Source organism: Bison bison, unplaced genomic scaffold (assembly GCF_000754665.1).
Source record: "Bison bison bison isolate TAMUID 2011002044 unplaced genomic scaffold, Bison_UMD1.0 scf7180017864042, whole genome shotgun sequence".
In the NCBI taxonomy this organism is placed as follows: domain Eukaryota; kingdom Metazoa; phylum Chordata; class Mammalia; order Artiodactyla; family Bovidae; genus Bison; species Bison bison.
In genome coordinates, this window is record NW_011494614.1 from 1180995 (window position 1) to 1203527 (window position 22533).

A 22533-nucleotide genomic window follows, 5' to 3' on the forward strand; every position below is an offset into this window, starting at 1 on the left:
TTCACCACTGCATCAAAAAAAAAAAAAAAAAAAAATCTAGGAATAAACCTACCTAAGGAAACAAAAGAATCTGTATGCAGAAAACTATAAGATGCTGTTGAGAGAAATCAAAGATGACACAAACAGATGGAGACATATATTCTTGGATTGGAAGAATCAATACTGTGAAAATGACTATACTACCTAAAGCACTCTACATATTCAGTGCAATCCCTATCATATTACCAGTGGCATTTTTCACAGAACTAGAACAAAAAATTTTACAATTTGGATTGAAATAAAAAAGACCTTGACTAGCCAGAGCAATCTTGAGAAAGCAAAATGGAGCTGGAGGAATTAATCTTCTTGGCTTCAAACTATACTACAGAGCTACAGTCATCAGGACAGTATGGTACTGACACAAAAACAGAAATATAGATAAATGGTGCAAAATAGAAAGCCCAAAGATAAACACATACGTCTGTGGGCACCTTATCTTCGACAGAGGAGGCAAGAATATACAGTGGAGAAAAGACGATCTCTTCAGTAAGTGGTGCTTGGAAAACTGAACAGCTACATCTAAAACAATGAAATTAGAACACTTTTCCTAACACCATACACAAAAAGAAACTCAAAGTGGACTAAAGACTTACATGTAAGATCAGAAACTCTAAAACTCCTAGAGGAAAACATAGGCAGAACACTCTCTGAACATAAATTGCAGCAAGAGCCTCTTTGACCTACCTCCTAAAGTAATGGAAATAAAACCAAAAATAAACAAATGGGACCTGATTAAGCTTAAAAGCTTTTGCATAGCAAAGGGAACTATAAAATGAAAAGACAGTCTTCAGAATGGGAGAAAATAATTGCGAATGAAGCAACTAACCAAGGATTAATCTCCAAAATGTGCAAGCAGCTCATGCAGCTCAATAACAGAAAACAGACAACCCAATAAAAAAATAAGTGGAAGACCTAAACAGACATTTCTCGGAAGAAGACAAAAAAGTGGCCAATAAACACATGAAAGGATGCTCACCATCACTCACTGTTCAGTTCAGTCTCTCAGTTCAGTCGCTCAGTCGTGTCCGACTCTTTGCGACCCCATGAATTGCAGCACACCAGGCCTCCCTGTCCATTATCAACTCCCGGAGTTCACTCAAACTCATGTCCATCGAGTCTGTGATGCCATCCAGCCATCTCATCCTCTGTCGTCCCCTTCTCCTCCTGCCCCCAATCCCTCCCAGCATCAGAGTCTTTTCCAATGAGTCAACTCTTCGCATGAGGTGGCCAAAGTACTGGAGTTTCAGCTTTAGCATCATTCCTTCCAAAGAACACCCAGGACTGATCTCCTTTAGAATGGACTGGTTGGATCTCCTTGCAGTCCAAGGGACTCTCAAGAGTCTTCTCCAACACCACACTTCAAAAGCATCAATTCTTCAGCTCTCAGCCTTCTTCACAGTCCGACTGTCACATCCATACATGACTACTGGAAAAACCATAGCCTTGACTAGATGGACCTTTGTTGGCAAAGTCATGTCTCTGCTTTTGAATATGCTATCTAGGTTGGTCATAACTTTCCTTCCAAGGAGTAAGCGTCTTTTAATTTCATGGCTGTAGTCACCATCTGCAGTGATTTTGGAGCCCTCCAAAATAAAGTCTGACACTTTCCACTCTTTCCCCATCTATTTCCCATGAAGTGGTGGGACCACATGCCATGATCTTAGGGGAATTCAAATCAAAACTACAATGAGATACCACCTCACTCTGATCAGAATGGCCATCATCAAAAAGTCTACAAACAATATATGCTAGAGAGGATGTGTAGAAAAGGGAACTCCCCTGGATTGTTGGCGGGAATGTAAATTGATGCAACCACTAGGGAGAAGAGTATGGTGGGTATTCCTAGTTAAAGAGTGTTCCTAGTTAAAAAGGTATGAAGAGTATTCCTAGTGAGAAAACTAGGAATAAAACTACCATCAGAAACAGCAAACTCACTACTAGACAGATACCTTGAGAAAACCATAATTCATAAAGATACACGTATCCCATGTTTACTGAAGTAGGTTTTATAATAGCCAGGACATGGAAGAAACCTAGATGTTGATTAACAGATGGAAGGGTAAAGAAGAAATGGTACATACATACAATGGGATATTACTTAGCCATAAAAAAGAAATGAAATTGAGTCAGTTGTAGTGAGGTGGATGTACTTAGAGTCTGTCGTGCAGACGGAAGTCAGAAAAGAGAAAACAAATATAATACATTCACTCATATATATAGAATCTAGAAAAACTGGTACTGATGACCTTTTTGCAGGAAAGAAGTAGAGACGTAGATGTAGAGAATGGACTTGTGGACACAGCAGGGGAAGGAGAGGGTGGGACAGATCGAGAGAACAGCATTGACATATATATACACTAACGTGTAAAATGGCTAGTGGAAAGCCGCTGTGTAACACAGGGCTCTCAGCTCAGTGCTCTGTTACAGCTTAGATGGTGGAATGGAGGCAGTGGGAGGGAGGCTCAAGGAGGAGGGTTACGTGTATACATATAACTAATTCAAATTGTTGTATAGCAGAAACAAATACAATATTGTGAAGTAGTTATCCTCCATTAAAAATAATTTTTTCGTCCTTTATTGAATTAAAGAGGAAAAATAAATAAAAGGAAATTTGTGTGAGAAATTCATACCGAAAAGCAAATAACAGATTTTGTGAGGAAAGAATCTATGCAATTCAGTTTCTTTAGAAAGGAAGTCATTAGTAAAATATTTGAATTATTTTGAGGGATTCTGTGTAACACTTTTAATACTCTCTGGGGAATGTAAATTATTATTAATGTGAGGAGTTTCAAAGTAGAAAATATTTCATGTGTGGGAGTTTATAATAAACACTCGATTAAATAAAAAGCAACAACTTCTGAGACATACAGTAAAAGCTAAAACAGCAACTGAGGCTCTTAAAATTCCCATTTCTTTCCTTTGAAAATCAAATGGGACTCACCCTTAGATCCACACAGGTAGCCCAGGCATTTAGCGCTTCAGAGAAGACTTAAAATGCTTGCTTGCATGAAGTATTTCATGTTTGGTTTCAGTTTTTAGTGAGGTTGTGGCCTTTTGTGCTCTTACACCAAACCTGTTTTTTTTCTCCTGCAGTATTTTAGTTCTTTACTGGATTCCCTCAGCTCTGAGGATTACATCATAACCCAGCTGTATTTGTGCTCTTTACCATTTCCAAAACTGATTTTAACTCACTATCCAGATACACACAACATTGTCTTATATTTTACAAGCAATAAGATAAAGTTTCTAAAACAGGAGTTTACGAAAGCCTGTGCATAAGGTCTTGAAAGAAAATCCTGCTTCATGCAATTAAAAAGAACATTTACAGAGAAAAAATAATTGGACTTAGTTTAGTCTTTGAACCTGGAAAAGTAAAATCTCACCTGTAAATCTGTCAACCTGTCTATTATAAAAAGGAATCTAGGACATGATAAGCACCAAAGTGCCATTTTACAGTGGCACCACAAATATCCTTTAAATACACTCTGCCTTGGATGGACTTTTTTACTTACCAGTTTATCCAGTCTCTTGTGGTTTCGGAAGGCAAGACTGGCTCAGCCACTGGGTGTAACATCTGATGTTGAAGGAAATCTGCTTTGCTTTCTGCCTGGGCTCCTGCTGTTGACCAGTGGGGAATGCTGCATTAGCGCTCAAACAAAACATTTAAAGTGCTCTATGAAATGTTGACATCTCGCCAAGGACTTGAACGTCAAGTACCACAGATGTCCAGTCCTCTCTGGAGCCTAGCTCTTTCCTCTGTGCTTGTGTGAGTTCAATCTGATTTGTGTTTAGGGTGACAAGTGATCCAGGCTCGACCAAACAGTAACCGGTATGAAACTGGGTACCAAGAGAGAGACGGACAAACAGATGCAGAGACAGAGAGAGTGAGGGCCAGTGAGCAAGAGTGAACGTGAGCGAGTGCAACTGACCTGGTAAGTGAGAGCTTCAGCTAGCAGGAGGAGGCAGGATCTTTCCCATGCCTGGCTGTGACCTTTGGCTGTGAGGCTGTTGTAAGAATAGCTTCTGAATGTATTGGGACGTATTTCCAAGTTGTAATTCACACGGCCTCACTAACTCCTTGAAAAGTGTTGGAAAACTGAGAAAATATTTGAGAGTAAACCAGACAAGAACATTTCCCATTTTCGGTGCCAGGGGGAAGGAGTGGGGAGACTCAGTAAGTGCGTGTTTACTGGAGTGTCTTGACCAGCAAAGGGAAAGATTATTATCAAATGAGATGAGAGATTGAAAGGACCTCAAAGCTGTCTCCTTTAAGCCTGAGTGATTTTCCTCTCTAGCCTCACCCTGTTTTGGGGGGCGGGAACATGATGCCTGCTGGTGCCCATTCTACTCCAGGTATTAGGCTTACACATCCCCAATCTGGACTTGGTGCTGTTGAGCCTCCTAATTTTTCTTCAAGTGAGTACCCTATTTGTCTCTAATTTCTGAGTGCTAGTGAATGCTAAGTCACTTAAGTCGTGTCCGACTCTTTGTGACCCCAGGGCTCACAAAGGCTTCTCTGTCCATAGGATTCTCCAGGCAAGAATACTGGAGTGGGTTGTCATGGCCTCCTCCAACCGTGTTCCCAACTCAGGGATGAACCCAACTCTCTTGTGTGTCCTGCATTGGCACGCAGATTTTTTTTTTTTTTATTTTTATTTTTTTACCACTGGTGCACCTGAGAAGCCCAGGTGGCTAATTTCTGGATTGTTGCTTATTTAACAGATTGTTGCCAGGGGTCCTTTACTTTTCTTGCATAGTCCTCTGGTTTAATGCAGTCATGAAACGTCTCCCTGAAGGAAGAGCCTGGATCTCCCATACACTGTCCACTTCAGACTCAGCCAGTTTTGGACCGAGATCATCAGCTTTACTTACTTTACCAGTTTCTTTTCCCTTTGTCCTTAGACAGCATGCTCATCATCAGATATGTATATTATCATTATCAAAATGAAACAAAACCTCTGAAAGCCCCAGTTGACCTTAAGTCCCTTTTATTTGGTACTGTTGTCCATGGATCACTCAAGCGCTATAAAACATTAAATTCTGCTTCACTGTCTCATAACTATCCAGTCAATCACCAAAATCTGTTTTTTTTTTTTAATACCTAAATATTTCTTATCTATGATTCTCACCAAACTCAAGGTCATTTTTGGCCTGTACACCCTGCCTCCAGTCTTTTCCCCACCCATAATAGCTGCCGTCTAGTCGCCCATGAGTAGGATCTTTGTAAAATCCTAGCATGCCTGTGTCCTTTTTATGGCTCCTTATCACTGATAAGTTCATGGTGTTTAATCCGTCAGACCTGATGCTGTATGACTGGTTTGATCTCCTTGGGACTTCCTGGTGGCTCAGACGGTAAAGCATCTGCCTACAATGACCCGGGTTCAATCCCTGGGTTGGGAAGTTCTCCTGGAGAAGGAAATGGCAATCCATTCCAGTATTCTTGCCTGGAAAATCCCATGGACAGAGGAGCCTGGTAGGCTACAGTCCACAGGGTCTCAAAGAGTCAGACACGACTGAGTGACTTCTCCTCACTTCACTTGATCTCCTTGCAGTCCAAGGGACTCTCAAGAGTCTTCTCCAACACCACAGTTCAAAAGCATCAATTCTTCGGCGCTCAGCTTTCTTTATCGTCCAACTCTCACATCCATACACTACTACTGGGGAAAGCCATAGCTTTCATTTTATGGACCTTTGTTAGCCAAGTAATGTCTCTGCTTTTTAATATGCTGTCTAGGTTTGTCATAGCTTTTCTTCCAAGGAGCAAGCGTCTTTTAATTTCATGGCTGCAGTCACCATCTGCAGTGATTTTGGAGCCCAAAAAATCAAGTCTGTCATTGTTTCCCCATCTATCTCTCATGAAGTGATGGGAACAGATGTCACGATCTTCATTTTTTGAATGTTGAGTTTTAAGCCCGCTTTTTCACTCTCCTCTTTCATCTTCATCAAGAGGCTCTTTAGTTCCTCTTCGCTTTCTGCCATAAGGGTGGTGTCATCTGCATATCTGAGATTATCGATATTTCTCCCGGCAGTCAATCTTGATTCCAGATTGTTCTTCATCTAGCCTGGCATTTTGCATGATGTATTCTGCATATAAATTAAATAAGCAGGGTGACGTACTCCTTTCCCAATTTTGAACCAGTTTGTTATTCCATGTCTGGTTCTAAGCCTTGCTTCATGACCTGCATACAGGTTTCTCAGGAGACAGGTAAGGCGATCTGGTATTTGCATCTCTTGAAGAATTTCCCACTGTTTGTTGTTATCCACCCAGTCAAAGGCTTTGGAGTAGTCAACCAAGCAGAAGTAGTTGTTTTGCTAATGGAGTAGAAGTAGATCTTTCTAATGGATGCACATGAATTGAAATAAAGCCCAGATGCTCCCAGACCCAGTTCACAGCTTCATGCTGAGAAGCTAAGTGTAGTTCTGGGGATGGAGCTGGGGGTGCCACACCCACTGCTCAGGGCTGGGAGCTCACTCTGTAGTGACTCCTTGAAAAACAAATGCTGAACAGTATTTTTGAATTTCACTTTTTTTCTTTTCTCCATTAAAAGAAAAGTCTTCAAATTTCTTTTGTTGTTTTGAAAAGCGGAGATGATAACTCATGTCTGAAATTTTATTATATCTGTGTACCATCTGCTCTATTTATTATATCTGATTTGCACTGACATGGCATCGCCTTAAAAATCAAATATTTATCTTTCCTCTAAGTAGAATGACTTTGAAATTACAGATTTTATGTGTTTAATCTTTTAATTAAAGTAACTGCATGGCTGTTGAGTAAACTTGTCTCAGTTTGATTCTCCTGAGTATTTCTCAGACCTGTGGGAACCCAGGTTCAGACACAGTTTGGCCACCCTTCCTCTGGGAATCTGTTCTTTCCTTCCAAGTTTTACTTACAATGTTTGGTATGTTTCATAAAGGAGACTTCTAAACATCGATAAAGGCCAGAGTAAAAGTTAATGTGTTCGCTTTTATTTTTGAAGGCTTGAGATCCATGATATAAAAATAAACTGACTTTTTAAAATACTCAGTTTGACATGCAGGAATAGGTTTGTTTGTTTGTAATCCAGTAACTGCTAGAACTAGCTCAGTTACAATGAAACCTTGAGCCAAGAGCATATTTTTTTTTTTTTTTTTTTAATAACCAAAACCAGTACTTGTAGCTGTGCACATCAAAGCTGGTTCAGTTTTATGGGATTAAATAATGATTGCAGTGTTAAAACTAACAAGAGCTACATGAGAATGCTAAAGGCGGGGAATTTCTTTTTTAAAGGAACTTGTACCTTTATAATGGTTCTGTTTTGTAAGCTGAAGGGAGAACCGGAGGTAGATGAAACTCAAACCTCTGAGTCTTAAGAATTCCACACTTTTGGGAAATTATAAGGGAAGAGCAAAGGTGAGCACTTGGGGAAACCTGGAGGTACGACAGTATCCCTGAACAATGAGATAAATGTCAGTGTCTGGGATTTAAGTGTGTCCAGTGTGAAAAGAACAGTTTAAACTAGGAGGATGTCCTATACACCAGATAATTTAAGAGGCACACACCCTTTTACAGTATTTTAATTGATCGTGTCTGTAGTTTTGCACTGTCCCAGTAACCACTGAAATAACTCTCTGTCCCAGGAGGCACCCACTCCTCTCCACACACTCCCTAAAGTTGCCTGGCTTTGACTGTGTCCCTTTTCCAAACACATCATCTCTTCTTCCACCACTGACTTTGTTCAGGTTTGCTGGATTGGCCCCTTCCTTCCATCTCTACCTGTTGACCTCTTGTGCATTTCTTAAAACACAGGCCAGACTCCACCACCTGCGGAGCTTTTCCTTATCTTCCCCCTAAAAATGAATGAATGGTTATCCCTATGGTGCTTAATTTGAGTTTTGATTAGGCCACTCCTGACAGTGTATATAACCTTCTACTGAATTGCTGATAGTAATGGCCCTCTCCTCAGGAAAGGAGAGTCTTTTGTTGATGCTCCCTGTCTGTTACTCATGCATTCACCTGGCCTGTTGGGCTGGAGGGCACGATATTTTTCGGTGTCCTCTCTCATCTCACATGGCCAGGTTGGTTTCCTTGGCTTGGCACCTTACCTGTTTGCACTTCTTGGGCACCCTGTCTCCTAAGACTCCATCTCAATGAGAAGACAAGATCTTTCAGAGACAAGGACATGGTTGTAAATGAATGAGGACCTCTACTGTATTCCCTTCTTTGTTTTCCTAGTCTAAGAAATATAAACATCCTTTTGATTTTGAACTCTTTTTGTTGGTAATTCAAATTAAGCTAATTAAAAAGTTTTTTTTTTTGTTGGAGTTATGCATTTATGTACTTTAATCAATGTTATAAAACTTATAAAAAAATCTTGCCCTTATTGTGTGCCCCAGTGGCTCCCTCAATCACTTTTTTAGCTACTGCTTTGGGGTATCAATCCCTATGTGCCTGTTGTAACTGAAAGTTCTTGTCTTCCATGCGTGTCTGTTGATGTGGAAGATGAAGATCTAGTTCCTTTATTCTCCATGCTTCTCTTCACCTAGATAATTATGTCTATATTTTTTTTGATAAATCAATAACCATGGCAGTATTGTTTATAACTGAGGCTCATCGCTTACATTAAAAGGGATCATAATTCCCCAGCTGTCTCTATCACCAGGAGAGACTGTGCCCTTTTGCCTAATGTAAGCAAGCTTCCCTGTGCATCCAGGCTGCCCATTTTCCCACTTAGAATTAGTTACGATATGTAAACAAGCTCTATAAATGTTAGCTCTTGTTATCACATTAATATTACAATTTGAGCCAAACCAAATTTAGTCCAGTTCTTAACCGTATGCATATGAATAAGCCCGAAAGTCCTTTTGCCAGCAGCTGCGTTTAGAGAAAACACACAAAGTCCAGGTGTATGTTTACGTAGTACAACTTCTACTGGATAGATACTTCTCAGTATTTTACCTCAACAGGCAGAGAAAATGTGTGTTGTTGACACACCCTTGTTATTCATTGTTTTCTGATATATTTCACTGAAGAGCCCTTCCAGCTTATTCGTTTTAGAATTTTGCTTTTGGCAGCTTGGCAATTACTGCTATCTTGAAAAAGTCCCATTCACAATATATAAATACTTCCAGAACTGTGTTTTTCGTTCTTCCTAGTTACCTGCCACCAAAAGCCTAAATCAGATTCTGATCCTTTGCCTTTTGTAGTTTCTCCAGAAGCCTTATATTATACTTGATAAGCAAGGCCCTTAATTTTATTCATTTAAAAATACAATCACTTAAAAGGTAAAAGCATCTGAGTCATAAATAGGCAGGCTGGGGATTGTCTTATGGAGTTGATGAGATTGTTGGGAGAAATAATCAATCTGCAAAGACAGCTAACAGCTGAATAATGGGGATGTGAGAGGAACTCGATGGCTTTCATTAGTTTGTAAAAAAATCTTAAGTTGAGGATTCATGCTAATTGATAACCCTCATAGTGTGAGAGTGTGACTTAAATGTCTACCTAAACTTTTGTCATAGTTCAAAAAAGTGAGGGTCTCTCAGTAATGAGCATCCAGGAAAGGAGAAAGTCCATGGCAGTTGATTGTTGCTAAGCGGAAATATGTGGGCTGTAAGCAGCACCTCTGTGCTGCCGTGTGCCTTTTGCAGACTCATCACAGCCCGTTTTCCTGGAGCCTTCAGTCCTTCTTTAGGGGATCTTGAACAATCTGTTAGAGTCTGCCCCTGACATGAAACCTTTGGCCATCTTTGGCTAGAGTTTCATCCAGCACAAAGTGAAGGGAGGAAAAAACAAAACCATAAACACCAGCAAATCTGTCTATCATGGAGAAAGGGTCAGGATGAGATTAATCTGTATTTCTTTAGAGTTAATCCCATATAACAGAGTCAACTTGGGGTACAAAAGTAAGCTCTGCCTCTTATCAACCTGGGGACGGTGGGCTAGTTACGTCATCTCTCTACATCCCTGTTTCCCCTAGTGTCACCTACCTCATTCAAGTTGTTTGAAAGTTTAAATGAAATAATGTGTATTTTCTTAATTGCTGTTCTCAGCCAAAGTTAAGTAGCCAGTGAATGGTAGGGGCTCTTATTAATATGAGCAAAGGCTAATTGTTGCCTCATAATTTTCCTGAAGCTGTGTTATCATTGAGTATATGGGAGGTACAAAGTGCTGTGCTTTGAAGTTTTAATAAACATTGATTTTTATGGAAAGATCCACTTTTGAACAGATCTTTGGCTCAGTAACCATCGTTATGGGAAAACTCATTTATAACTTGTGTGCGTGTGTCTGTGCATGTTCAGTCATGTCCAACTCTTTGCAATCCCATGGGCCCCACCAGGCTCCTCTGTCCATTAGATTTCCCAGACAAGAATACAGGAGTGGCTTGCCTTTTCCTTCTCCAGGGGATCTTCCTGACCCAGGGATCAAGCCTACATCTCCTGTATCTCTTGCTTTGGCAGAGGGGTTCTTTACCATGAAGCCACCTGGGAAGCCCCTTTTTATAACTTAGCCATACTTAATTCTTAGAGAAATGCTTTGAAACTGTAAACATAATTTCAAAAGGGAATGAGCAATATGCAGGAGCCTGGAAGCCTTTAAAGATGGCACATCTGATGGAGTACTTCAGTGTTTTCACTTCCCTGGACTCCTAGGTGAGGAAGCCTGGCATCCAGCCTCTTTCTTACCCCTCGTTCCATCCCTCCTTTCACTCCGTCTCCACAGAGTGTGGATGGAGCGTGCTTCCTCTTTCTTGACCGTATCCAACTCCAGAAGTTGTTATGGTTCTACTGTTTGTTCCTAATGTAGACAAACCGTGTGGTCTAAAAGTATCTCTCCATTGCCAGAAATCACATCGGCCTACATCCCCTGCAGGAAAGGCCAAAGCTTACTGTGCAGATAGCGTTATTTAGCAATGTGTAGATGAGTTTCTGTTATTAAAGGCCTAGGAGATGAAGTGAAATCATAGTAAAGGCAGGAAACATTTATCTTTCCTTAGGCAAGGAGAGCAAAACCTCGTACAAACAGGATATTTTGTAAATATTATTTTAGTTCAGCTGATTGGTTGTTAATTTATTCTGGTGTTTTGTGGGAAATGACAGAGGCTTATTATTTTTGTTTTTTTTTTAAATGGGCCATTGCAGGGAAAAACAATGTTTGAGTTTGCTCAATAATCTCTTGCCATTTACCAAACCAAATATCACTTATCAACTCTATGTATGGAGTATGTGCTATTTGTGTGTAGTTCAGATGTTTATTATCACCCTGTTGGAAGCCTTTTGTTTCAAAAGACAAAACAAAAAAAGCAGCACCATGATGCAGCTGCTTCTGAAATAAAAGAGATGGTATGGTTTTAAAAAGGAAACGATTATGAGAGATTGTCAACATTTTCAATCTGTCAAGTTTTCTCACAGTCATTTGGGATGGTTTCTAAGTGATCTTGCCTGGCAGGCATCCTGATGTACAATCTTTCTCTGTAGCTGTAACTTAAAAACTTCGATTTAATCTTTGTTTTACTGAACGCCAGTTGGTGTGTTTTAGTTAGTCTAAATATTTATAGGATCTTACTTCTGCGTATTTATCTTTTAGGCATTTGTGACATTTCTTAACATGTGGTCGAGAGGATGTAAGAGGCATTATGTCTGATTAATTGAGAGGGAGATCTCCAGAGTAATTGCCCTCATAAGACTGGCTCAGGCTATCCTGGCTGTGGATCCTTAGCACATTACTTAACCTCTCTGTGTCTCAGCAGTCTCTTCCTTGGGATGATCCTTGCAAAAGCAGTGGAAATATTTAACTCAGCGTAGTCTGTGACCATAAAGAAAGCTGAGTACCGAAAAACTGATACTTTCAAACTGTGGTGCTGGAGAAGACTTTTGAGAGTCTCTTGGACAGCAAGGAGATCAAAGCAGTCAATCCTAAAGGAAATCAACCCTGACTACTCATTGAAACAACTTTCGCTGAAACTGAAGCTCCAATACTTTGGAGAGAACCGAGTTCCAAGAATCGACCCATTGGAAAAGACCCTGATGCTGGGATAGATTGAAGGCAGGAGGAGAAGGGGGTGACAGAGGTTGAGATGGTTGGATGGCATCATCAACTCAATGGACATGAGTTTGAGCAAACTCTGGGACATAGTGAAGGACAGGGAAGCCTGGTGTGCTGCAGTCCGTGGGATCACAAAGAGTTGGACATGACTGAGTGACTGAATAACAGCATTATATGACTGTCAAGCACATAGAAGAGCAGAATGAATGTTGCCTGTCATAAGTATTATTCCCCAATGGAGAATTTAAAAAAACTTGAAATGCATTTCTTATCTGTCAAAGATAATGATTGCTTGGAGAAAACATGATTTTGAAATGGCACTTTAAATATAGTACTTACGGATTGGTATTTTATTATGATTTTCCTCTGGCCTATGTTCAGACTATCTACTAAGTGTCTTTGCACCATTTGGTGTAGATGAGGTTCTCACAAATTTTCATATTACAGGTTTCCTCTATGTATGATGACATTTGAATGGTAATTCATATTTACTGCTTCCTTCCCCACTATTTTTTTTTTAACTCATTTTTGAAATTTTGTTTGAAGACAACATAAGAATCAGTATGTTTTGGCTTTAAGTTCAATTTTTCTGGCATGGAGCTCTATTTTTTATAAATAGTGAAAGTGCAGACTCAATAAACACATTCTTCCAATGTGTGGGTCGTTATGGTGTTGAGATATCTCTAGGCCAACCTTTGTGATTCAGATTCATTCAGCGGCACAAAATCGAGTTTATACACTACTTATTTGTGATAGATTAGAAAGATCTGGAAGCTACCTAGTAGCTAGCTCAGAGGCATAATCAAATATTCCCGACCCTCACACTTTTTATTTCTAATATAATTTCACTACTTTCTTTGTTGTCTTACTGCTGACATAAGAAAATTTTAGTTTGTTCCAGTATGAGTGCCACATAGAAACCAGGTAAAGAAGATTTCTTAATGTCTTTTTGGAAAAGGAAGGAAACCGAGGTAATTAATGATGTGTAGTCTGAGACTGGCCTTAGGTCAAATTCCAAGGTACCCCTGGCAGCAGGAGAACGGGCACTGTCTAAGCTACTTTTAGAATCACTGTTGAATCACCAGATTTGTGACACACCCCGAGGAATTTGTGGATTTTTTTCCTTTGTACCTGGGTTCACTTTAAATTCAGCTTCAAAAGCTGATGAGCTTGGGCCCTTTTAGAATCCTGAGGGCAGCTCTGTGCCTCTGCCTGCTGCAGGGTGGGGAAGGCGTGATGGTGCTCTGGAGGTGGGTGTTCTTCCCTAGCCTTGGCCTTTGTCACCTGGGAAATGGTGCTGATAATGTTGCCTCCCTGACTGAGTTGCTGTGTGCATTAGGTGAAATAGTGCGCATGGAATGCACGCAGCTTGTGGCACCAAGTAGAACTAATAAGTGTTAGTGTTATTTCTGTTGATTTCTCCAAGTCAAGATGATGATGATGAAAATTGTATTCTGTTCCTCCCCCATGCCCTTCAGTAGGTATATCTTAGAAACAGGTTAGCATTTTGACTCTTGGAGCACCCACCTGTGTGCTATGGATGCACCGTCACTTAGAGACTGTGCAGATAGAATCTTGGTGCTTCGTGTCAGTGGTAGGGTTTGGGGAACTTTGGGGGAGGTGTGAACAAGCGTGGCAGGAAGTGGGGATGGAGATGATATTGTAAGGATATGCTTTTTACTTATAGGCTTACGTGCTCATTGAATTCCTTAGTTTTAATGAGTGAATTGTGTGAAAGATTATCCTAAGATCCTTTGCTCCTTAAATTTTTCAGTCCTCCTTAAAATTTTCAGACTTTTTCAGGCAGTTGTAGTATCGTTGTAAAGTGTTTATTCAGACTCTGGTTCTGGCAACATGTTCTAAAATGGGGTTTGTGTGTATGGTGTGTATGTCTGGTTTTGTTTTGAGGGGCAGAGCAGTAGAATCTGTTTTTTTTCCTACTGAAATCTTAAATGAAACTCTAGTGGTTCCGTTTAAACAGGTGAGAGTGCACCTTTGGATGCAGATGGGGATGCAGTGAGGAGTGGTCCTGCCTACTCAGTCTCTACTGGTTGCCCACCAAGCTACATCTGTGATCTCCTGTATCTAAGAAATGCAGTTTGAAAACTGTGCCATTCTAGTGAATTTTGTGAAGCGCTTTTGTTCTAGAATAAGTCTATCACACAAGTTACAGCTGTGGGCTTCATAGATTTTAGTAATTTAAGACCACTGAATTGACATTTAGAAGCTGAGATGGGGATAAGAGGTAACAAAGGGATGGTTGCTAATTGGGTCTGGTCTCTCTGGGAAGTTACAGTATCAGGACACACAAAACTCCAGTGAGATAACCAATTAATTCAAGCCGGGTTTCCTTCCTTACCAAACCTGTTTGCGTTGGTGTGCGGTCAGTAGGTCCGAGTTTGTGCACTGGACCAAGAGGTAGGGGTTTACCTCTTTACCACAAGCTCCTTCGCCCTTCCTGGGACAGTGTGAGGTACTTTCTGTGTCAGACGTCTTTGGGGGCTAGAGTGTTTAAAACTGAAACAGCTTGTCTTAAACCAGGACTATCTAGTAACTTCACATTCTTGTTATGTTTGAACATGTCCCCCTTGTGTCATAGCTGCAATATCCATATGCACCTCAGGCATTTCCGAGATGGGGCTAGACCACAGAGAGGGCCATGGAGCCAGGGCAGTTATCCACCCTTTGGGGACGTGCATGGGCTATGGAGCCCCACGGAGTCAATAGTAACATAGGCACCAAAATAGTTGCCTTTTCTTTGAGTGACAGTGCCTTCCTCTTTTACATTTTTATTTGGTGTGTGCATGTGTATGTTTTTCTTAAAGTGAGTCAATTTTTTTTTTTTTTTTTTTGCTTAAGATAATTTCTCTAATTCTGATAAGTACTACGTATATATTTATACTATGTATATAATTATTTATTATTATTAATCAAACTTACAATCCCCCCGCCCCCACCCTTGGAAAAAGCATTTGGTAATGCTTTAGAATGGAATGGCAAGAAAAACAAAGGTTCACCTGAAGCCTTGAGCTCTGTGTGTTTGCATTTGATTACTGGTGCCGTAGGACAGTGGCCGCATAGCTCGCTTTGAGAACGATGCTCTCTGTGACATGCTGTGAATATCTCCTTTTGAACTGTAAGGTATTTTTCATCTCAGCTTTAAGATTGAAGAGAAACTTTTGATCTGAGGTTCCTTGCTCCAGGAAATACTTCAGAAGAGATTTCACTTACCAAAGGCTTAACCAAAACAGGTTTGAATAGGGTGATCTCAGAATTTAGTATGTCAACTGGGGCTCTTTTGAGAGCAACTGCTGCTGCTGCTGCTAAGTCGCTTCAGTCGTGTCTGACTCTGTGCGACCCCATAGACGGCAGCCCACCAGGCTCCCCCGTCCCTAGGACTCTCCAGGCAAGAACACTGGAGTGGGTTGCCATTTCCTTCTCCAGTACATGAAAGTTGCTCAGTCTTGTCCGACTCTTAGCGACCCCATGGGGGTCCTCCGTCCATGGGATTTTCCAGGCAAGAGTACTGAAGTAGGTTGCCATCGCCTTCTCCTTTGAGAGCAAAAGAGGGTGTTAATTATAATTAGAGTGGGGCTGCAGGAGTGAACTGGTTCTGTCATGGGCATATGGGACATGTGTTTGCCCCATGGTAGGCACACTGTTGAGAGTCAGAATAGAAATTTCGAAGTCTCCAAATCTTTTGAAAGCCCAGGTCTTACCTAAAACCTTAAAATGAGCGTCAAGACAGGTGCTACCTTGTCTCTCTTTGTAGTGAATGCTGCTCTGATGTAGGGTTGGCATTGATGAGTCCATTTATTGACCATCAACTGTGTATAAGTACTCTGTTCTAGTCTTCAGGAGGATTCTTTCATCAACTACTTAAAAGAGCTTGTAGCTTTTCCAAACAAAAGTTTAAAGAGTCCTGGCTTACAGTTTATCCCCAGTGCATTCTCTTTGTGCTGTGTTTATTCTCTGTTCTAATTCTGATTCCTTCATGATGTCTCTCTGCTAATCCATCCTGTTCTCTCCCTTCTGTAATTCAACATTTTAACTCGAAGTTATTTGGAGCCAAATTCCCCAGCCTCCCCACCTTCTTTGGTTATGTGATAAATGTTCCAGATCTGTAGTCTGAAGTGGGGAGCTCAGGACGTTTTCTAGTTTGGGGTCAACTGTCTACGGGGTTGCACAGAGTCAGACACGACTGAAGCGACTTAGCAGCAGCAGCATTCATATTACTCCTGGGGATACAGTGAGTCCTCACTGTATTGATGGGTGTAGCTGATTACTATTAGTCATTTAATAGTGACTCTCAAACTTCTTAAAGTGTGTTCAGGTTTGAGAATTACTACTAAATTGACAATGTGTAGCAGCTTTAGGTCATGAAGACCTCTCAGAATTTGAAGAAAGCTAGAAAAATGCACATCCAATCCCAAAGAAAGGCAATGCCAAAGAATGCTCAAACTACCGCACAATTGCACTCATCTCACACGCTAGTAAAGTAATGCTCAAAATTCTCCAAGCCAGGCTTCAGCAATACGTAAACCGTGAACTTCCTGATGTACAAGCTGGTTTTAGAAAAGGCAGAGGAACCAGAGATCAAATTGCCAACATCCACTGGATCATGGAAAAAGCAAGAGAGTTCCAGAAAAACATTTATTTCTGTTTTATTGACTATGTCAAAGCCTTTGACTGTGTGGATCACAATAAACTGTGGAAAATTCTGAAAGAGATGGGAATACCAGACCACCTGACCTGCCTCTTGAGAAATTTGTATGCAGGTCAGGAAGCAACAGTTAGAACTGGACATGGAACAACAGACTGGTTCCAAATAGGAAAAGGAGTTCGTCAAGGCTGTATATTGTCCCCCTGTTCATTTAACTTATATGCAGAGTACATCATGAGAAACGCTGGACTGGAAGAAACACAAGCTGGAATCAAGATTGCTGGGAGAAATATCAATAAACTCAGATATGCAGATGACACGGCCCTCATGGCAGAAAGTGAAGAGGAACTCAAAAGCCTCTTGACGAAGGTGAAAGTGAAGAGTGAAAAAATTGGCTTAAAGCTCAGCATTCAGAAAACGAAGATCATGACATCCGGTCCCATCACTTCATGGGAAATAGATGGGGAAACAGTGGAAACAGTGTCAGACTTTATTTTTCTGGGCTCCAAAATCACTACAGATGGTGACTGCAGCCATGAAATTAAAAGATGCTTACTCCTTGGAAGGAAAGTTATGACCAACCTAGATAGTATATTCAAAAGCAGAGACATTACTTTGCCAACAAAGGTTCGTCTAGTCAAGGCTATGGTTTTTCCTGTGGTCATGTATGGATGTGAGAGTTGGACTGTGAAGAAGGCTGAGCGCCAAAGAATTGATGCTTTTGAACTGTGGTGTTGGAGAAGACTCTTGAGAGTCCCTTGGACTGCAAGGAGATCCAACCAGTCCATTCTGAAGGAGATCAGCCCTGGGATTTCTTTGGAAGGAATGATGCTAAAGCTGAAACTCCAGTACTTTGGCCACCTCATGCGAAGAATTGACTCATTGGAAAAGACTGTGATGCTGGGAGGGATTGGGGGCAGGAGGAGAAGGGGACGACAGAGGATGAGATGGTTGGATGGCATCGCTGACTTGATGGACACGAGTCTGAGTGAACTCTGGGAGTTGGTGATGGACAGGGAGGCCTGGCGTGCTGCGATTCATGGGGTCGAAAAGAGTCGGACACGACTGAGCGACTGATCTGATCTGATCTGATCTGATATTTTATATAATAGTAGCGCTTGGGGGAAGCCCTTATTCAGTCCTGTGATATAAACTAAGTACTCTAGTTTTCAGAATAAATCCTATAAGAATTATTAGAGTAAGTTGCACACCAGTGGTCGTTTTTATTTTCTCCAGGCATTAACCTGGGCCCTGTGGTGAATGTCAAGGTGGGTGGTCCTGACTCAGCACTCACTCAGCCACAGACTGGTTGTAGTGTAGACTTCTGGCGGGCTCCCACCCAGCCAGGAGGTTGGGAGGAAACTTGAATGAATTCCCTTTACTTTAAAGAACATACTTTTTTTTTTTTTTTTTTATTAATTTGCTTTAATTTTTTAGTGAATTGCATTTACTAAAACAAAGTTGTAAACATTTCTAAGGAATGCATGGGGAAATTAGAAATATGGATGAATAATAAAAGGGTTAATAGATGACAGGGAATTGTATCCTTGGGTAACCAGTTATTTTTCTGTAAATGGTAAAAATGAAAAGTACAGAAATAGTCAGTGACTTTATGCTTCCTAGTTATGCACGAGTTTAATAAAATAGTAGTAATAATTGGAAATTTTATAACATTCCAGATACTGTTGTGTTTAAATACCCTATTTATCAGATCAGATCAGATCAGTCACTCAGTCGTGTCCGACTCTTTTCGACCCCATGAATCGCAGCACGCCAGGCCTCCCTGTCCATCACCAACTCCCGGAGTTCACTCAGACTCATGTCCATCGAGTCAGTGATGCCATCCAGCCATCTCATCCTCTGTCATCCCCTTCTCCTCTTGCCCCCAATCCCTCCCAGCATCACAGTCTTTTCCAATGAGTCAGTTCTTCGCATGAGGTGGCCAAAGTACTGGAGTTTCAGCTTTAGCATCATTCCTTCCAAAGAAATCCCAGGGCTGATCTCCTTCAGAATGGACTGGTTGGATCTCCTTGCAGTCCAAGGGACTCTCAAGAGTCTTCTCCAACACCACAGTTCAAAAGCATCAATTCTTCGGCCCTCAGCCTTCTTCACAGTCCAACTCTCACATCCATACATGACCACAGGAAAAACCATAGCCTTGACTAGACGAACCTTTGTTGGCAAAGTAATGTCTCTGCTTTTGAATATGCTGTCTAGGTTGGTCATAACTTTCCTTCCAAGGAGTAAGCATCTTTTAATTTCATGGCTGCAGTCACCATCTGTAGTGATTTTGGAGCCCAGAAAAATAAAGTCTGACACTGTTTCCACTGTTTCCCCATCTATTTCCCATGAAGTGATGGGACCGGATGTCATGATCTTCGTTTTCTGAATGTTGAGCTTTAAGCCAATTTTTTCACTCTTCACTTTCACCTTCATCAAGAGGCTTTTGAGTTCCTCTTCACTTTCTGCCATAAGGGTGGTGTCATCTGCATATCTGAGGTTATTGATATTTATAGTAAGTCATTAAAACCTGATAGCTGATAGATGAGTTAAGTGTTGTTATTTTACCCCAATATATCAAGGACAGTAAAGGTCAGAGTTTTTAAGCATCTTGCTCGAGGTCACACAGCTGGTAAAGATTTGAGTTGCGAATTTGAGACATTTATTCTCTATCTCAAACATGTACCCTCTTCTGGTCTTCTAGGATAATAAGAAACACTACTATGAATTACTGTTGGATTGTGGTGGTGGTGGTGGTGGTGCAGGAGGAGGAGAGGAGAGGAGACCCCTTTAGGGGAATGTGTTGGGGTTGAGCATTGAGAACTAGGATGTTTCTGTGTGGATCAGGTTTGTGCAGAGATGGATCAATGACTCAGGAGTGTACACAGATCCTATGCTTTGTACCCTTTAGAAATTAGGCTGATCATCAGCCTCACCTTGAAATATCTCTTATTCCTTTGTAATCAACATGTGGAACTGTTGAAAGAATGTCTGCTGATGGATATCTTTCAACTTATCTTAAAATGGTGGATGTCTGTTTAATTTTAAACTGGGTACCATGACATCCCCTGTGCTGAACATTCACAAACAGCTGGACTTAGAAGGAAATGTACAAATGTAGTGTTCACAGATTATTAATATAATGAAGGCTGACAGAATTATTATAGGTCACCGAGCCTTTAAATAACATTTATTTGTAAAGTTGCCTTGTACTTGATCTTGAAGGTAACCCCAATTTGGGTCATACTGACTTTTCACAATGTCATGAACTTTGGATGTTTCATCCTTAAATTTAATAATAATTTTCCCTAAAATTATTTCCCAGAACACTAACATTTTTTCCTGTAATGTTATTTAAAAGAAAGAATCCAGGAGCAAATTTATCTAATACACTTAGTGAATAAGGACTTTTCTCTGAGAGATGAGTAATGTAGAGGTTAAAAACTCAGGCTGCAGGGTTCAAATTCCTGGATTCAAATCCCTCACTTAGCAGCTCTTTAAGTCTGGCTAAAATACTTAACTCATCATGGCAAATAGAAGGGGAAAAGTGGAAGCCGTGACGGATTTTATTTTCTTGGGCTCTAAAATCACTGGAGATGATGACTGAAGCCAGGAAATTGAGATGCAAAACTAGATATTGAAAAGCAAAGACATCACTTTGCTGACAAAGGTCCATATAGTCATATATATGGTTTTGTCACGTATGGATGTGAGAGTTAGACCATGAAAAGACTGAGAGCTGAAGAATTGATGCTTTTGGTTTGTGATGTTGGAGAAGACTCTTGAGAGTCCCTTGGACTGCAAGGAGATCCAACCAGTCCATTCTAAAGGAGATCATCCCTGGGTGTTCTTTGGAAGGAATGATGCTAAAGCTGAAACTCCCCAGTACTTTGGCCACCTCATGCGAAGAGTTGACTCATTGGAAAAGACTCTGATGATGGGAAGTGAAAGTGAAGTCTCCCAGTCGTGTCCAACTCTTTGTGACCCTGTGGACTATAGCCCACCAGGCTCCTCTGTCCATGGTATTCTCCGAGCAAGAATACTGGAGTGGGTTGCCATTTCCTTCTCCAGAGGATCTTCCGGACCCAGGGATTGAATCCAGGTATCCCGCATTGCGGGCAGATGCTTCAACCTCTGAGCCACCACTGCCTGCCCTGGATGGGAAGATGGGCACAAAGAGGAGGGGGCCACACAGAGAAAAGATGGTTAGATAACATAACCAACTCAGTGGACATGAATATCACTATCCAGAGATAGTGAAGGACAGAAAAAGCCTGGCATGCTGCAGTCCATAGGATCCCAAAGAGTTGAACTTGAGTTAGCCACTGATCACACACCCACTCACCCACACACACCCACCCACACTCCTACCTCTCTGTATCCCATAGGATTGTTATAAGAATTCAGTGAGATAATACTCATTATTCATGAAGCATCAGTGTGATATTGAAAGAGTGGAAAGCCCTCAACAAATGTGCATGCATGCCTGCATGCTAAGTCACTTCAGTCGTTTCCGACTTTGTGCGACCCTATGGACAGCAGCCCACCAGGCTCCTCTGTCCACAGGATTCTCTAGGCAAGAATACTGGAGTGGGTTGCCATTTCCTTCTCCTCAATAAATGTGAGCAGTTATTAAATCCTGGAAAAGCAGATAGGTTGCTATCTCTTACCATTGCTCCCCACCCACTTAGCAGTATGTCTCCATGGCTTTTCCATGTCAGTTTTTTTTTTTTTTTTTTTTTGATGTGGACCATTTTTAAAGTCTTTATTGATTTTGTTACAACATTGCTTCTGTTTTATGTTTTGGTTTTTCGGCCACAAGGCATGTGGGATCTTAGCTTGCTGACCAGGGATTGAACCCACGGTCCCTGCATTGAAAGGTGAAGTCTTAACCACTGGACCACCAGGTTCTGCACCCCCTGTCAGTTCTTAAAGCTCATTTCTCTTTTGAATAGTTGCACATCATCCCATTGAAGGAGAGAATCATTAAAGGTTATTTGGATTATTCCATATTTTTCCATCATTATAAATACCCCATACTCTTACTCCCTGCTCCTCCAACATTCCCCTGAAAACTTTGAAGGTCATGTTTTGAGATTGGTCTCAGTACCACTGCTGTAATTGTCTCCATTGTTTTATAAACACTTGTTCAATGGGGTATCAGGCAGAATTTGTGCTCATTTAGCGTAAAACTAAATAATTATTGGACATCCAGTCCTATAAATTGAAAAACCGAGGGCAGTGGGAATGAGTTCTCTCAGATAAGAAAGAGAAAACTGCCTAAGAGCCTTTATTGAAAACTTCTTATGGCCCGTCTCTCAGAAACTCAAACCTAAACTCACAAGCTGGCGTGTAATTGTAGAAAGTGCACATAAGCCAGCCTGGAGAGGTTTCTTATTTATATTCCATGAAATGCCTTTTGCCTGAAGTTGTTCCTCCTTATACTGTAGTTTAGTTTGTGTGTATAAAAACTTCTCTTGGTCATGATCAGTGCTGGGAAGGCTCCTCTCCTGCCTTCCTGTTTCACACCTTCTCCCTCCAACCCCCACAGTCTCTTCTGTGGCCAACTACAAGAGCCCGCATCCCATCAGGGCACGCCTTTGGTGGCACCCACTGGGAGAGATTTTGATTGAGATTTGCTTGTGGCCTGCGAGGCCCTCTCTGACCTGGCTGGTCTTTGCCTGGGTCTCTCACGGTGCTTCCTGTGCTCTCAGACTCACTCCTTCTGTTGCAGCTGCATCAGCCTTCTTGCTGCCTCTGCTCCTCCTCCTCCTTGTCCTCCCCCTTCAACATGTCAGGCCCACCT

General features: G+C 41.2%; 2 protein-coding genes across 17 annotated transcripts in view; one reads left to right on the forward strand and one right to left on the reverse strand.

Moving 5' to 3' along the window:
* Nucleotides 1-22533, forward strand: part of MED12L (mediator complex subunit 12-like) — a 368195-nt gene that overhangs the window by 166392 nt on the left and 179270 nt on the right. The window lies entirely within an intron of this gene.
* P2RY14 (purinergic receptor P2Y, G-protein coupled, 14) overlaps nt 1-22533 on the reverse strand; it is a 68615-nt gene that overhangs the window by 30657 nt on the left and 15425 nt on the right. For 3 of the 9 annotated variants that reach the window (XM_010835374.1, XM_010835368.1, XM_010835370.1), the window contains exon 1: nt 3552-3962. The exons of 3 other annotated variants lie outside the window; for them this stretch is intronic. The gene's annotated coding sequence lies outside the window, so the exon portion shown is untranslated. 3 more of the 9 variants (XM_010835376.1, XM_010835373.1, XM_010835369.1) reach the window with 2 other exon arrangements.